At 35.4% G+C, this 17,877-nt stretch overlaps 1 long non-coding RNA gene across 1 annotated transcript; it reads right to left on the minus strand.

Moving 5' to 3' along the window:
• Positions 1–9,824: 9,824 nt before the first annotated feature.
• LOC148941120 (uncharacterized) lies at positions 9,825–17,260 on the minus strand. The gene is made up of 3 exons (XR_016143299.1): positions 17,237–17,260; positions 15,398–15,599; positions 9,825–9,914 (listed from the first exon to the last, which is right to left on the minus strand). It is a non-coding gene; the product is annotated as an uncharacterized LOC148941120 (long non-coding RNA).
• Between the last annotated feature and the right edge of the window lie 617 nt (positions 17,261–17,877).

Genomic DNA, 17,877 nt, shown 5'->3' on the forward strand with positions numbered 1-17,877 from the left:
TCCAATCATATGAGCCCTCTTCGAAGTTTATACGAGCATACCTTCCATAAGAACCACATATATCCCCAGAGCAATACTTATAACGCCTGTCCTTGGCCCTGGGGGGGGGGGGGTTGTGTCAACACCGGAGTTTTTGTTCTATGATCTTTGAACTATTTTAACAAAATAGCTACCACAAATTTTTCATAAGATGTATTTTGGAAAAAAGGGATTGGGGAGGGCAGTTGCCCTCCGATCACTTTTGACTCTTAAAAACGGCACTAGAACTCTCGATTTCCAATCGAATGAGCTGCCTTTGAAGTATATACGACGACCCCTTCTATATGAAGTGCCTCTGGGAAAAAATAAATGGAGTGTGAGGGAGGCTAACTGCCATCCAATCACTTTTGACTTCAATCACTTTAAACAGTGAACTAGGACTTCAATCAATTTCCAATCAAATGAGCCCTCTTTGAAGTTAATAAGAGCATCCCTTCCAGAAGACCCGTATATGCCCCCAGGGCACATCTTACAACGCATGCCCCCGGGCCCTGAGGGTTGTGTCGACACCAGAATTTTCGTTATATGATCTTTGAACTATTTTTAACAAAATAGCTATCTCAAAATTTTTATCGGAGGCATTTGGGAAAAAAGGGTTTAGGGGGGGGGAGCTGGTTACCCTCCTATATCTTTTGACGCTTAAAAAGTAAACTAGAACTTTCGATTTCCAATCAAATGAGCCCTCTGAAGTTTATACGAGCATTCCTTCTATAAGAACCATATATGGCCCCAGGGCATAACTTATAACCCTTGCCCTGAAGACTGTGGGGGAGTGTCCTGCTCAAACATATAATTTCCAGAACTCTCAACTACGTTGAACAAACTGGCTATATCAACACTTTGATTGGATGTGTTTGGGTAAATGGTGGGCATGAAAGGGGTGTTAGTTGCCTTCCAATCACTTTCGACTATTAAAAAGGGAACTAGCCATTTACATTTCCAATCAAATGATCCCTTACTGAAGTTTCAATGACAGTGTTTTCTATATAAACCTTTTATGCCCCCAGGGCATAATTTACAACCCATGCTCTGAAGGCTGTGGGGGAAGGGGGTTGTTATCCTCAAAGACATAATTTCCTGAATTTTCAACTACATTGAAAAAAATTGCTATCCTAAAATTTTGATTGGATGTGTTTAGGGAAAAGGTGGGCGTGAGAGGGGGTTTGGTTGCCCTCCAATCACTTTTGACTATCAAAAAGGGTACTAACTCTTTGAATTTCCAATCGAAAGAGTCCTTTTTGAAGTTTCTACGACATAGCTTTCTATAAAATGTTAATGCCCCCAGGGCATAGCGTACAACCCTTGCCCTGAGGGCTGTGAGGGAGTCTCCTCCTTAAAAACATAGTTTCTATCTGGAAATCAACTACGCTGAACAAAATGGCTATCTCAAAATTTTTATTGAATATGTTTGGGTAAATGGTTGGCGTGGAAGGGGTGTTAGTTGCCTTCTAATCACTTTTGACCCTTGAAAAGGGCACTAGAACTCTCGATTTTAAATCGAATGAGTCCTCTTTGAAATTTCTACGACGACTCCTTCCATATGAAGTGCCTCTGGGGGAAAAAACTTAATAAATAATAAATAATAAAACATTGGAGCCGTATGGGCTTTACTATAGGCAACGCTATAGCGTTGCCTCTGATATATAGGATATCGCAGTACATGCCAATGAGCTGGAACCCACGCAAGAAGTGAAGTATTGTTAATGCTAATGAAATAAACAAAATAAGATGAAAATATTATAGTTTAGAAACAAATTTCGGCTATATATTTGCACATTAGGGGAGGGGGGTAAAGTATAGCATATATTAAATACGCAACCAAACCTATGTATCTTTTTCCCCCTAAACCCCCAAAAACAAAAGTTTAAATATTGCAAACGTAGTGACAAATCACGTCTGCAATCCAATTATCTATTGAAAGAAACCGGTTTGACTATCAAGGAGGCACACTTTTGCCTCTATAAAGAGGCGACCCACCACGATGTTAAGCGATTTCAGGTCCTAGAGGTCGCAGAGAGACGGCGGTGATCGCATTTTGTAGCCCAAGCTCAAACTAAGAAACTAGCAAAATTTCATTCTCCTCCGACTTTATCTTCATGGGGTAAACTGGGCCGGAAGTTTCGACCCTCCCACCACAGCCCCCTTTGACGTTGTCCGATTGGGCTGAAATTTGGAAGTTAAGCTTTCCTAGGGCCCGGAAGCTTATCCTCTAAATTTTAGCTCAATCCGATCACTCCTTCCCTGTTTTCAAAAAACCAAATATAGTCACTTAAAATTCATTTCTCTTTTTTTTCTTATCCACGCCTACAGGCCACAGTTGGCAACTGATCCGGGTGAATGAGGACTCATTCGAAGCAGAATTCGACCTCTTAGGGCCTTTTGATATTTTCAGACCGAAAAAATTATCCCCCGAATTTACATTTACGAAAAACCTCGTTTTCTAATAATAGCCCATGTTAATTTTTCCCATCACAACCCCCCTTTAACGTTGTCTGATCAGGCTAAAATTTAGAGGATAGGCTTTTCTGGGGCCTGGGAGCTTATCCTCGAAATTTCAGCTCAATCTGATCACTCCTTCCCTGTTTTCCAAAAACCAAATGTCAAGTTTTGTGGGGATTTGCTTGCGTTAGAAATAGATTCCCCTTACTAAAAAACAATTAAAGTTGTGTCTCTTTAGTGCAGCGGTCGAGACTCCTGACTGTCAGGCGGAAAACCCGGGTTCGTTTCACCGTCAGAGCAGATTTTTTATATACTGAATTTAAAGTTTAAATTTAAAATTTAGTTTTTTTTTAATTATTTGAAAAAAAATACGTTTTCTAAAGAATTAAAGAGGCTGAGTTACAAGGTCGATCCTTAAAACACCCTGTCGAGAAAGAAAAGAATAATACACAATCATCTAACAGTTAGTCAAGCAATAATAAGTAATAAACTGTACAAAACGTGCAGAAATTATTTGAAAAAAACTACATTTTCTAAAGAGTTAAAGAGGCTGAGTTACAAGGTCGAACCTTAAAACGTACAGGGATTAGGAGGCACAGTTTGGGGGCTGCCGCCCCCCGAACCCCCCGCTTTCGCGGCCTTTAAATAAAAAAGAAGTTTTTTAAACTGAAAGTAAGGAGCAACATTAAATCTTAAAACGAACAGAAATTATTCCGTATATGAAAGGGGCTGTGCCCTCCTCAACGCCTCGCTCTTTACGCTAAAGTTGTTATTGTTTAAAAAAAAGAGTTGTGAGAAAGTCAAACTTTAGCTGAGAAAGTCAAATAGGGTGGGCTTCCACCCCACCCTATTTTTTACCCAAATACATCGGATCTAAATTTTGAGACGGCCATTTTATTTAAAACAGTTCAAAGGTTAAATAACTATACCATTGTTAAATAACTATGGTTCATAACCCTCAGCCAAAAATAAAAAAATTTTATTGGATGTATTTGGGGAAATGGTGGGCATGAGAGGGGGGTTACTTGCCATCCAATTGCTTTCTACTATTAAAAAGGGCACTAGCCGTTTCAATTTCCAATCGAATGATTCTTGTTTGAAGATAATACGGCAACGCTTTCTATAAAAAAAACAACTTTATATGCCCCCAGGGCATATAATATATAATTTGGGCTATATATTTGTATTTAAGGGGATGGGGGTGGAGAAAGGATTTGGACAATGTGAAGTTAGAAAATAATTCTTACTACATACTATTCAGAATAATTGTACCTAATAAATTAGGCATGCAGAACCGCTATACTCTACCCCCCTCCCTAGTATGCAAATATATAGCCCAAATTTGCTTCTAACGTATTATATTTTATCTTACTTTGGTGTATACCATTAGGATTGAGTGTCAGAGAAACATATTAGAAGAACATTAGGTTGAGCGTATATCATATCCATTTCCGATATCGAACCCCAGCGCCTACATTGGTAACCATATCAGCCAGCACCTATATCTGATATTTAAAAATAAGTTTGTTAACAAGACTTTTTTCTCCTAGCAAAAAATGTGCGTCTTGATGCTTTAAGAATGCATGCTCTAACTCAAGAATGCTATAAAAAGTTGACATTTTTCTTAGTGCGCCGAGAAAGGAATTAATTCTAGATAACTTAGTCGAATGCGCTTTATGCTGTAAAATTTCCCGTTCAAACGTTTTGAAAGGTAGCTAGTAATTATTTCACTTGCAAACTGCCTCTTTTCAAACAGTTCATGGTAGCAGACTGCAAGTAAGGAGCGATACGGTTCAATAGTAACCGAAACTCGTAAAAAGGAATTTTGATATTAATAATAAATCAAAAGAATTTATCTCACCTTTCTCTGTGTAAGTTGAGAATCTCACCTTGCTCATATATGGAATAATTTCGGTTTGTTTTGAGTTTTAATGTCGTTAATAACTTTCAGTTGAATAAATTTGTTTTTCCTTATTTAATTCCTCTTTAAAGTGCTCTCAGTTAATGACTAGTTATGCTTAGCGTAAAGAGAGGTGTGTTGAAGAGAGCCACATCCCCCTCATATACAGGTTAATTTGTGCTAATTTTTAGTTTTAATACATCTATTTACTGTCATTTGAGAAAACTAATTGGTTTGATCTAATTATACAAATCTGGTGTTTTCGCGCAAAATTATGTCTGATGAAGTTTTAAAGAATGTACGCTTTTCTGCTATGATAAATCCATCTTATTACAGATTCCTCTACGTCGCAATGGACTGTCTGCTTGTTTTGACGATGAGCTTCAACATTTTGAATGAATCTGACTTACGGCAACCGCGCTTGGTTGCAAACCAGACATAAAAAAGGCGCCTGCTTTAATTAAGTGTCACTATTTTTTTTTCTTAAATCATATGCGTTTTTTTTATTTTATACTAAATATTTTTTTCTTGTAGGGCGAAGAATACAAAGATTGGCGCCTAGATGACACATTTCTTCACAGAAATGGTTTGCTTTACCCGATTTTCTCTAAGACCGACAAAGAACAGCACATTGCATACAACATATGTAATACTTTTTTCACTGGGTTTGTAATTCTGCAAACTCATAGGAAAGGCCAAAAACACGCAAAAACCCAACTTGGTGGACCCAACGTGGATACTAACCTGAAAGATCTCTGTCTCTATCTCTCTCTCTCTCCCTTTCTTTCATTCCTTTCTTTGTTTTCTTTTCTTTTTTTCTTTCTTTTCTTTTTTCTTTCATTCATTCTTTTCTTCTTTCATTTTCTCTCTCTATCTACCTATCTCTTTCTTTTTCTCTCTCTCTCTTTCTTTCTTTCTTTGTTTTTTTTTCTTTATTTTATTTTATGGATGCATGATTTGGGCTAGTAATTTTACGTGCAATTTTAATCGAGTGCAGATTCAGCAAAATAAAGCAGTGAGATTAATTGGTAAGTATGCTATAGTAGTTTTAAGTACAGATTCGAGTTTTAGGAAACATATGATTTTGTATTTTTCTAAAATTGTAGGTTTTCAAATTGGTAATTTTGTGTTTCTCAGTTTGTATTGTTTAGCGCTTGACGCTTTCAGTAACTTTTTTCGTTTTAACTCATTTTATCACGGATATGCTACGAGAAATGCTGGCCTAGTAAGTGATCTAGTAAGTGAGCCAAGAAGTACGGTTCGTTCTAGCCATTTGGCAAGGCACTCGGGTCCGGTGGTCTGGAATACTTTTCCAGATTCAATTCGGGAAGCGGAAAGTGTCCCGCAATTGAAAAACCGGTTAAAGAAGCATCTCCCTGCGGGTGGTTGGTGAGTTTGGCGCTGGAAGACGAGAGAGGACAAATTAAGTAATATTGTTTTTTGTTCTTTTATTAATAGATTCGTTTTATTATATTATTTTTTATTATTTATTTATTTTTCTTTTTATTATTATTTTTTTTTCATAATTTATTAGTCAGTAATTATTATTATTATCTCTTTTTTTATTGTTCTTTATTTGTGTTTATTTCAGTGATGATTTGGTTAGTTGTATAATTTAGTGAATGTGTACTGGTTGCGTTTTTCAAGCATATATGTGCTTTATTTGTAACCGGTCGTAATGCAGGCATGAATCATTTTTAGTAAAGTTGTTGAATCTTTCTTGATTTTCATTTCTTTTCTTTTTTCTTTCGTTTCCTTCTTTCATTTTTTCATTCATTCTTTCATTTAAGACATAGGAACTGAATAAGAATTCTCCCCAGACTCCCTTCAAGACGCGAAACACACAAAAATCCCATGCTGTTTACGTTCAGAAAAAAAATAACAAAAATATAAATGTCTACAACAAAAATATATTTTTATTATTTTTTTTTAGTCGTCATGGATTTTAATGTATTAGTTACTTAAATTGTTTTGTTACAGTTAGGAATTCACTGGGATTTTTTGTGATATCCCTGCTTTTTAGCAGGGAGCAACATGAATGGAACAAGAATAATAAAAATTATGATGAAAGTGAAAAAATCTGAATGGCAAATGAGTAATGGATCTGTATTTATCACCAAACTTTTATTTCCGTGACGCCTTGAAGAATAGGCGTTTTTGTTAATTTATTATAGTGTTAAATATTTGGTCAGAGCTCAGTTCAACATCCATCCAGTACGACTTTCCGAACACTGACACTGCTATTATATTATTTAATTGTTTAATAAATCCTCCTCCTTCTTCTGGAGTTTTCGCGTTTCAGAGCCATACTTGATCACTGTCATTACTATAGCTTCCAACATTCAAATCTTGATTTGCAGACTTTTCTTCCTATTCTTCCAAACTTTTTTTTAACTGTGAAAAAACACCCTGAGCCTTGGCTATTTAATGTCTTGGCTGCATCCACCATCTTTTGTAATATTACTACCCAGATAAGTAAAGCTGTCCTTTTGGTAAGTAAAAATACCCAGGTATTTTGTCTTTCTTTGGGCAGCCATTTGGATCAATGTTATGTGTTATATCATTTTGTAATAAACAGAATTGAATTGAAATATCCACTTGAATATTGTCTCTAACATTCAAATTTTTGCATGCTGCTTTTTTGGACGAATTTTCCCTCGTTCATTCTAAATTTTTTTTCAGCTCGCCTTGATATGGACTACAAATTTCCAAACACAAAAAAAGTAGCTGAAGAAATTGTCAAGATTTCCCCCGAACCTGAGGTACAAGAGATTGCAGTTGATCCTATGGTTTTTATGAAATGAAAGAGCATATCTTTGTTGGTGAGTATATTACTACCGGTCTTTATGCCTATAGTCAATCTTTACTTTAAATGAGAAAAAGGATAAAAAACAAAAAAAAATCAAGAACAAAAAGAGGACATATCGTTGCTGCCCATGCATGTCCATAGCTACCAATGTTGTTCAAGATGGAGGTCTGTTGGGGATTTTGTTGGGGTGATTTGAATTTGTAGTTTTCACTTTGATTCGACATCATTTCTGAGTATTCTCAGGTTATCATTCAAAATTCTCGTAAATTTGTTTTCGCAATAAATTTCTATGGTTATCCGATATAATAGTTACCATTCCTGGATCAGCACCAAAAAGGAATTTTTTTCTCACCGGACAGGTTTTCAAAGAGTATTTTAAATTTTTGGTCGCTACGGGCTGTGGTTTGCAGACAAACGGCAGCTATCAGATTGCAGCTATCTCTGCTACCATGATAATTGGTAATGTCGGTAACTTCTAAAAACAGCCACACGACGCTGCGCAACGCGTGCGTCAAGTCCGATGTAAATATTTCTCCATTGTACAACCAGGGTCAGATGATTTAATTAAAATGGCGTCAAATTTCTTACAGAGCTCAGGAGTTGCGGAGATCGATTTGAAACTTCCAAGAAAAAGTCTTTTTGGGGGAGGGGTGAATGGAAATACCAATGGTAAATTATGATGGAAGAGGAGGGTGCGTAGTCGTGTTGGCCTCAGACGGCTTGCTGCTGCAATGAGTTGCTGTTTGTAGTAGTAGGAGTAGTAATTCGACAGACAACAGCTATCAGATTACAGCTACCGCTTCTACCATGATAATTGGTAATCTCGGTAACTTCTGAAAACAGCCACACGACGCTACGCAACGCGTGGGTCAAGTTCGAAGTAAATATTTCTCCATTGTACAACCAGAGTCAGCTGATTTAATTAAAATGGTGTCAAATTTCTTACAGAGCTCTGGAGTTGCGGAGATCAATTAGAAACTTCAAAGAAAAAGTCTTTTTGGGGGAGGGGTAAATGGAAATACCAATGGTGGATTATGATGGAGGAGGAGGGTGCGTAGTCGTGTTGGCCTCAGACGGCTTCCTGCTGCAATGAGTTGCTGTTTGTAGTAGTAGGAGTGGTAATTAGACAGACAACAGCTATCAGATTACAGCTACCGCTGCTACCATGATAATTGGTAATCTCGGTAACTTCTGAAAACAGCCACAGGACGCTACGCAACGCGTGCGTCAAGTCCGAAGTAAATATTTCTCAATTGTACAACCAGGGTCAGCTGATTTAATTGAAATGGTGTCAAATTTCTTACCGAGCTCAGGGGTTGCAAAGATCAAGTTGAAGCTTCCGAAAAAAATTTTTTGGGGGAGGGGTGAATGGAGATTCCAATTGTAAATTAGGATTGAGGAAGGAGCGTAAGTAGTCGTGTTGTTCCTATCTTTAACTGGGACAAGTTCATATTTACTAGTCCCTCTCAGTTTATCAACATACCAGTACAGTATTTTACTATTATGCCGCCTAGCTGCATCTTCCAGATTTTCGACAATTTAATTCATGGCCTAAATTTCATGCCTCCTTAGTTCATATTCTAATGCTTTCTCTACTTTCTTTACATCCCTCTTATTTTCATATGATTATTCACTCAGATAATTCCTGTACAACTCCCTCCTCTTATTTTCATATGATTATTCACTCAGATAATTCCTGTACAACTCCCTCCTCTTCTCCATTAAACATAAAGCATTTTCACTAATATTCCTAGCTGTGTTCCTAACTTTTTTCCCTGAGACACCATCAGCAATTTCACAAATTATTTTCCTAAAATTATTCCATCCCTCTTCTATATTGTCACATTTTAAACTCTTCAGTTTAGTATTTAACTATTCCTGAAAAATTTCTCTCAACTCCCTCCTCTTCTCCATTAAACATAAAGCATTTTCACTAATATTCCTAGCTGCGTTTCTAACTTTCTTCCCTAAGACAGCATCAGCAATTTCACAAACTATTTTCCTAAAATTATTCCATCCATCTTCTATATTGTCACATTTTAAACTCTTCAGTTTAGTATTTAACTATTCCTGAAAAATTTCTCTCAACTCCCTCCTCTTCTCTATTAAGCATAAAGCGTTTTTGCAAATATTCCTAGCTGTGTTTCTAACTTTCTTCCCTAAGACACCATCAGCAATTTCACAAACTATTTTCCTAAAATTATTCCATCCCTCTTCTATATTGTCACATTTTAAACTTTTCAGTTTAGTATTTAACTATTCCTGAAAAATTTCTCTCAACTCCCTCCTCTTCTCCATTAAACATAAAGCATTTTCACTAATATTCCTAGCTGTTCAATTAACACATTAATAATTAACACAATTAACACATTAATATATATATATATATATATATATATATATATATATATATATATATATATATATATATATATATATATATATATATATATATATATATATATATATATATATATATATTGCTTGGCAAACCTCAACATAACATTTATATGACTGACTTGAAAGATCATTCGACGGACCAGTACAACTTACTGGTGTTCAACACAACAAAAAAATTAATTGTAGACTTTCTATCTTCCTTTTTTAGTTTCTACTAAAGAGTCACTTCCACTTTTCGGGGCTTCCAGTTTTCCTGGAACATTAGTCAATTGTATTGGGGGTTTCCTTATTTTTTCTTGGCCGTTACTCTCCTTATTCTTCACTACTCTGTAAATAAATAAAAAAGAAATGTATAGTACAATTTTTAGCAAAGTACAAACAACAACTTAAGTGTTAGGAGCTCAGGTGGCAGTAACCTCCCTCCCGTTTAGGGCAAAATTTTGCTCGTTTCAGGTTTTAACGTTGCTTTTTACTTGTGTTCGATACAAATTCTGTTAAACTATTAGAAAAATTAACTTCGAGTTTGGTTTTGTCATATCTGTAACTAAGAATAGAGGGACAACTTCCCTGGTTAATTCTGGCAGAGAACACGGTTAGCTGTGTAAAAATCTGGATGCTATTATTCGAAGCAATGACCCCCCCCACCCTTCCTAAAAAAAAAGAAAATAATTTAGAATGTGTCTGAAGCACATATTTGTCTAAGACTAAAGACACATCACCTAGTCATAGTTAATGATCAAATGGGGCGGCCCCCCAACATTTTCTGTAAAAACCTTACATGCCCCCAGGGCGCAACTTACAACCCTTGCCCTGAGGGCTTTGGGGGAAGTGTCCTCCTCAAAAACGTAATTTTTATCTGGAAATCAACTACGCTTAAAAAAAATGGCTTTCTCAAAATTTTGATTGGAGGTGTTTGGGAGATGGGTGGGGGGGGGGGGGAGGGGGCTAGTTGCCCTCCAATCACTTTCGTATATTTAAAAGGCAGGGAGGGCAACTGCCCCTCCCAGACCGGGTTATGCCCCCCTCCCGACCCCAGTTTGCCCCCCAGAAAATAAGATAAACCTGAATATTTCAAGCATCATTAGATACACATCCGTTTTCAAATACATATTTAAATTTATAGTACTAAAAAGTACCTTTATAGTACAATTATATTAGGCACCTACTAAATAGTACCTTTATGGTACCAAATGGCTTATTTTTTAGTTTTTACTGTCATTTTAACTTGATTTGGGAAAATTGGCTCCAACCTGCCCCCCCCCCCTCCAGATTTTGACGAAATTACGCCACTTCCCCCAACAGGCCAACCTTCATGGACCCAATAACCGTTTAGAGCTTTTAATAAGTTTGATAATAAATAAAAAAATAAATTTATTTTTTTGTACGAACAAAATGAGTGTAGATTTTGTGGTATTAGTTTCGAAGAATTCTTGAATGAATTGGTGTCTTATTGGTTGCGTTTTTAAGTACTTAAATTATTGTTCTAAAACATGGGCGCTACGGAAGACGGAGGAGGATTTGTTAGATGTTTGCCAGGGGAATTATCTACGGATAGTTTTAGGCACCCGTTTGACCGACCGTATATCAGACAAGCTGTATGGAAAACGTGGTTCTGGCTACTTTCAACGACTATAATGAGCGAGAAGTTCAGATGATAACACGTTTTGCGGATGAAGGGTGACAGATTACCAAAGATCGTTCATATCAGCCATCCACCTAGGGTCAAAGGAAAAGCTGGCCGAATTCTACTGAAGCTTGAGCTCTGTCAGAATTTTATATTATTTTTGGTCTGTAATGCGACGATTCTTGACTGCATTAAATTTTAATGAAGCTTATTATTCTAATTAGAATCTTCATTAGAATTTTAATGAAGCTTAGTCTTTGTCCGAATTTTCATATTATTTTTGGTAATTATACATAATTTTGGTGAACTTTGATGCTGATGGGATGGCCGTGGTTGTATTTAGGAGTAGTTTGCGCTTGTTGTTAACGGAGTTATTTTCTAATATTTGAATAGACTTCATCTTTCCTCCCTATTTTGTCGCCTTTTTAGCGTTTGAAAGTTGTTTACACGTGTATGTAATAAACCGTCGCCAAATGAGCAAATCTTTAATCAAATAACAGCAATCCCTCTCCGCCCTTGTTGAAGACCGAAAATTCAACCCCGAATAGATTGGGAAATGGTCGTAACAAAGGATTTAAAGGAAATCAGAACTTCTTTTGAGGGCATAAAGAGGGAATATTTGGATAGATTGGGAGGGAAGAAGGGCATACACCGCTGCTGGCCCCAGGGGATTTGGTGCTGCAATGAGTTGTTAGTAGTAGCAGTATATATGGTTACCAGTCATATAGTCAAAATTCCCTGAATTTATATTTTATTCAATACCTTCAGAAAATTCAACATTTATTTCTTACATTCTGTTTGTTTTTTCCACACTCAGCCCTTCCTTATTTAAGGATGCAAATCAATTAAACTTACGAGATCATCCAATGCTTCTTCCTTGAAAATACGTTTGAGCTTCTCATAAGTTTCTAGTGATTTATGACAGTTCAGAATTTTTTTTTCTTTTTCTTTTAACAGGTCCTCAAGACCAAATGATTATGTATTTCCTGTCTTAGCTTTATCAAAATTACACCCGAGGACAGGCAAGGACAAATACTCCCCCTTACAACATTCCTCCAAACCATTATCTGTTTTTGTCTGTACCTCCAGTGTACACGACGGAGCATGTAGAGCACAAAGGCGCTAAGTGCGATTTTGAAAAGGCTTGATATTTTTGCAGAAATCTTCATTTTGATGTATTTTGTACTATCAAATTAAGAACTCAAATTTTCGGTTTCCTCCAAATTTCCTTCAATTCAAATTTCCTCTCCTCTTTCTTTAAATTTTGTCAGAAGACTAAGCCAACGATGTACACTGAGCCTCCAGTGTGGACGAAGCAACATATAGAGCGCAATGCTTCAGTTTTTTCTTCTCTGTTTTTTTCAGCCAATTTTTAGAACAAATGAATGCACAGTTGGGTGACATTTACAATGCAATTCTATCTATATTATTTTTGAAATAAGTGAGAATATAAGTTGAATTAACAATTCTTTTCTTAAAAATAAAACGCTTCCAAAATTAAAAACAGGATTTACTCTTCTCAAAGACACAATATATATAAAAAAATCATTTAAATCCAAAGGTGAAGTAACTCTTATTTTAGGCTTCTTTCCATGTCATCCACAAATGATTAATAAAGCAAAAAAGGTTTACCAAAATATTTTTCAGCATTGTGAAAGATTAGTTTTAGCTTATAGAGGAAGGGAAACTTATACTGGACATAAAAAATTATTTAAAACTTTTAAATTGTTTTTATTATTATTTTAAATTTTTATTTTTATTATTTAATATTTTAAACAATTAATATTTTAAAACTATAAATTATTTTAAATTATTAAAAAAATAAAATATTCAACGCAACAACGTAAGACTAGAAAAAAAACTTCCAGAGTATATACATCGTTGATTTGTGAAGTTCTGTTTTTTTTTTAAATACTAAAAAAAATTCCAGCTAATACTAAAACTTTTTGAAAATTCATCATTGAACCGAAAATTATGAACACTAGCAGGGGCGTAATTTAGTCATAATCCTGGGGGGGGGGAGTTGGAGCCAATTTTCCGGAATCAACAGAAAATGACAGTAAAAACTAAAAAAAAAGACAAGCCGTTTGGTACCATAAAGGTGCTATTTAGTACTTTAAAAATACTATAAAGGTGCTTTATAGTGCTATATAAAGGTAACTTATAGTACTATTAAGATAAATATGTACGAAAGAACTGATCTGTTGCTGTTGATGCTTGAATTATGCAGGTTTATCTAAGTTTTGACAAGATTTTGGAAGAAACTAAATTTCAGCTTGGGAGGGGGGGGGGGCAAACTGAGGGCTGGGAGGGAGAATGTACCCCTCAGGCCTCAAAGCAAATTAAGCTCCTGAGTACTAGACAACATCTAGATAAGTTGTAACAAGTTATCTTTGTTGATTAAAGAAAGAAAAATTCATGATATGATTAGGAAACACCTACGCGAGAAAAGAAGAAAACTCAATGAAGAAGAAAACGGACCGAGGGTCTTAGCGCTGTTCACTCCAAAGTTTCTTTCATGTCTGAAAGACAACTTCAAGTCATTATAAAGCAAAAATTGTAAGCAGCAGAGCACTTTGAATTTGCGCTGTCAAAACTTCACTGGCAAATCAAGTATGATATTTTCACAAAGAGATATTAATCTTTGCAAGAAAGTAAACTTTGAAAAAGAATGTTGACAATAAGAACTTCTAATAGCAGCTTCTTTTTTTATGGCAATAGAATGACATATTTCAGTTGCCAGTACAAAGGATCTTAGGCGAAATGGGAGGGGGAAATCATTGTAATGTCGGCATCGCCATCTATTTATTAAAAAAACTGGCCAAAGATGTCCCTTTTATTGACTTAACCGTTCAGTCTACCATTTTTTTATTTTTATATTTTACACAAAGACAAAAAGAAAACCATATGGCATGAAACTCGCTTTAACGAAATTTAAGAAAAGCTTGTTTAGAGAAAAAGTGAAGAAACTACAAATGAAATTCAAGTATATTTAACACGGAACTAAACCTCTTTCTAAACTATTCAAATTTACTTCTACAAGATTTTTATCAGATAAATGACATATTTTATTTGCAGATTTTGTTGAACTGTGATGTCATTGCAACAGAAAAAAAACGGTACTTATGCATTATATGGGCCTTTACAAGGAAACCAGTCACGAAAAACCCGCCAGAAGGGTTAATTCAAGAGACCTCTATAGAGTAATACAATGCAAAGCGTGGTTTTCATTGCGTTTGCGATATTTAAACTGTTGTTTTTTGGGGTTTAGGGAGGGGGGAGGTACCTAGGTTAGGTTACGTATTTAATATATGCTATGCTTTACCCCCACCCCTCGCTAATGTGCAAATATATATCCCAAATTTTTTTTATAAACTATTATATATTCATCCTATTTTATTTTATTTCATTAGCATTAACCAAACTTGACTTTTTAGAAGTGCCCATATAATGCGCAAGATGTAAAAAATAGATGCTACTACATGAAAATATAAACACGTATTAAGTCAAAGTAAATGTTGCATTGCGTAGGATCTTGATTCCAAAGCGGATCAAAAACTGAAAAGATCGAACATTAACTTTGTATTAATTTTTTATGAATATAGTTAACTAGCATGTTTATTCCGTTAACTTCTGCACAATTATCGTAAAATTGGGAAAAATGGACACAAATTAATTATTTATTTCCCTCAAAAATCGAGGAGTATATAAAATACATAAATGAAATTGCAAAGGAACAACAAAATACTTCAGCAAACGAAACAAAGTATTGATTTAAAATAGACTTAATAATATTACTGAATAAAATCCATAAGAAAAAAAAAAACAAACAATATAATTAGAATTTACGAGAATTAAGGTATCAAAACCCATATTTTCCTTATTTTACTCGTGACTCAACAAAGTTACTCATGCTTTAACAATCTTTATAATGCATATTACTTATTTGGTAAAATAAGTAATATGCATTCTGCCCTCCCGCCTTCTAATGCAGCGAGGGGGGAGGGGCAGCAGCTGCTATTGCGGGGAAGCCTGCCATTTCCTATACGGACAATAAGGAACCAAGAACGCCATCTACTACTTAACGCATTAGTATGTATTAAGGCTTTAGTTAACAAGCCATTCCAAGTTTGTATTTCACTAGCTTTAATTCTCAGGCAAATACGAATTAAATTGCAATTTTTACCTGCAACATCACTCATAATTTTTTTGGTCAAAAATCTCTTTTCTCTGTCGTAGATCATCTTAGTGATAACGATGGCATGTTTGCGCCCTATTTTTTTGTCAATTACGGTGGCTACTAAGTCAAGAACTTGGTGGACTTGTGGTATCCAATCCTTGAAATCTTTCTTCTGAAACTTCTTCGCAACGTTTGGGTAATGTCTCTCCTAAAAGAGAACGAATATTTACATTCTGAAACCACAGAGATAAAAATCTATCATATTCAACGAGCAATAAAACATATAATTCTAATTTTTTTTTCTTGAAAGGAAACAATCATTTTTTCTGAAAACCTCTTTTATTAAAACGAGCAATAATTATACATATATTTCTCAACTTTTTCTTGAAAATGGCATTATATTTTTTATTGAAAATCTATTCTATTAAAATTCGCATCTATCCTATCCTAAAATTGGCAAATTACCATTTTCTAGCGTGAAAAAATGACCAAGTCACAGATTTGAGGAAATTCGTTTCCTCCTTCCAGCCAATTGAAATGTTTCGTTAATCGCTTGCTGACTGAAATTAAATTCTACTGAATATTGAAAGTCTTGAGCATAGAAGGGAGGAGTTTCAAGACACAATTTGTTTGTTGACAAAATTGCTTTGATGGCATTCTGTCTAAAAGGCTGAGTGATTAGCAATCATGTTATTACTATTCTTAAAACTTTTTGTATACAGCGACCTCTTAATTAATTAGCTGCCTTGTTTACTGATATATTATATGCAGCGCAATAGCGCTACCCAAGTAAAGAGCGATGTGGGCACAATGTATGATTTTTTTTCGACTAGGACACTTTGTTTAGACGGAGTTGTCGTAGAAACTTCGAAAGGGATTCATTCGATTGGAAATTGAAAGTTCTAGTACCCTTTTTAATAGTCAAGAGTGATTGAAGGGCAGCTATCCTCCCCCCAAACACACTCATCCATTATTTTCTCAAACACATCCAATCAACATTTTTAGATAGCCATTTTGTTCAGCAGGTTTAAAAGGTCCAGTAGTAATGTCCATGGAGATGACTTTCCCCTTCCCCCGGCCCTCAGGGCAAGGGCTATAAGTTATACAAGTTACCAATTATTAGCATATAATGTTTAAATGGAAGGGGTGGTCGTATGAACTTTTGAGGGGGCTCATTCAATAGGAAATCAGAGTCAAAAGTGATCGGAGGACAACAAGCCCCCACCCCCCCCATATTCTTTGTCCCAAATACATCCGGTAGAAATTTTGAGATTAAATTATTTGTTTTTAAAAATCGTCTAAAGAACATATAAAAATTCCTCCAGGGCATTGTTATATGTTCTCCCTTTGCTCCCTTTGACACGCAAGGTTTTAATGGAATGGATGGTCACATAAACTTCAGTTGGGGCTCATTTGGTTAGAAATTGGAAGTTATACTGCTCTTTTTAAGAGTCAAATTACACGACGGAAACAAGCCTCCCACCACACGCCCATTATTACCTTTTTACCCATTACGACCCCCTAAAAGTTATAGAACCTTAATGGAAATCACACCATCAGATTCAGTTTGACAAAAGTTTGACAGAAGGAGGGGGCTTATTGATGCGTATTCGCTTTAAACAGTACAATTTTCAGTGCCAATATTTTAAAATGCAATTGGTTGCAGATTTTTAACGCTGATAAAAGCTTTATCTCAAAGCTGTTGCGACAAATCTTTTATTTTTGAGGTAGTCCCTCTCGCAAACGGACTCTTTACTTTCATTTGAAAAAAAAAACTCCTTTTCTAATATTTCAAAAGGTTGATCAAAAGAATACAATCAGGAAAATAAAGAAAAAAATACATACCGGAAGGGCCATGACTTGATACATTGGTAACTTGATACTAAGAGAAAACTGGAAGTGACTCTTTAAAGATACCAAGTCTGTTTTTAATGTTAATACTTGCTATCTTTAAAGAGTCACTTCAAGTTTTCGGGGCTTCCAATTTTCCTGGAACATTGCTCAATTCTATTTGTGGTTTCCTTATTTTTTCTTGCTAATTTTTGTTAATTTATTATAGTGTTAAATATTTTGTCAGAGCTCAGTTCAACATCCATCCAGTACGACTTTCCGAACACTGACACCTCTATTATATTATTTAATTGTTTTATAAATCCTCCTCCTTCTTCTGGAGTTCTCGCGTTTCAGAGCCATACTTGATCACTGTCATTACTATAGCTTCCAATATTCTAATCTTGGTTTCCAGACTTATCTTCCTATTCTTCCAAACTTTTTTTTAACTGTGAAAAAACACCCTGAGCCTTGGCTATTTAATGTCTTCGCTGCATCCACCATCTTTTGTAATACTAGTACCCAGGTAAGTAAAGCTATTATTTTGGTAAGTAAAAATACCCAGGTATTTTGTCTGTCTTTGGGCAGCCATTTGGATCAATGTTATGTGTTATATCATTTTGTAATAAACAGAATTGAATTGAAATTTCCACTTG

The sequence above is a fragment of the Artemia sp. Qi Xiang Cuo genome, chromosome 18 (genome assembly GCF_049724085.1).
Source record: "Artemia sp. Qi Xiang Cuo chromosome 18, ASM4972408v1, whole genome shotgun sequence".
In the NCBI taxonomy this organism is placed as follows: domain Eukaryota; kingdom Metazoa; phylum Arthropoda; class Branchiopoda; order Anostraca; family Artemiidae; genus Artemia; species Artemia sp. Qi Xiang Cuo.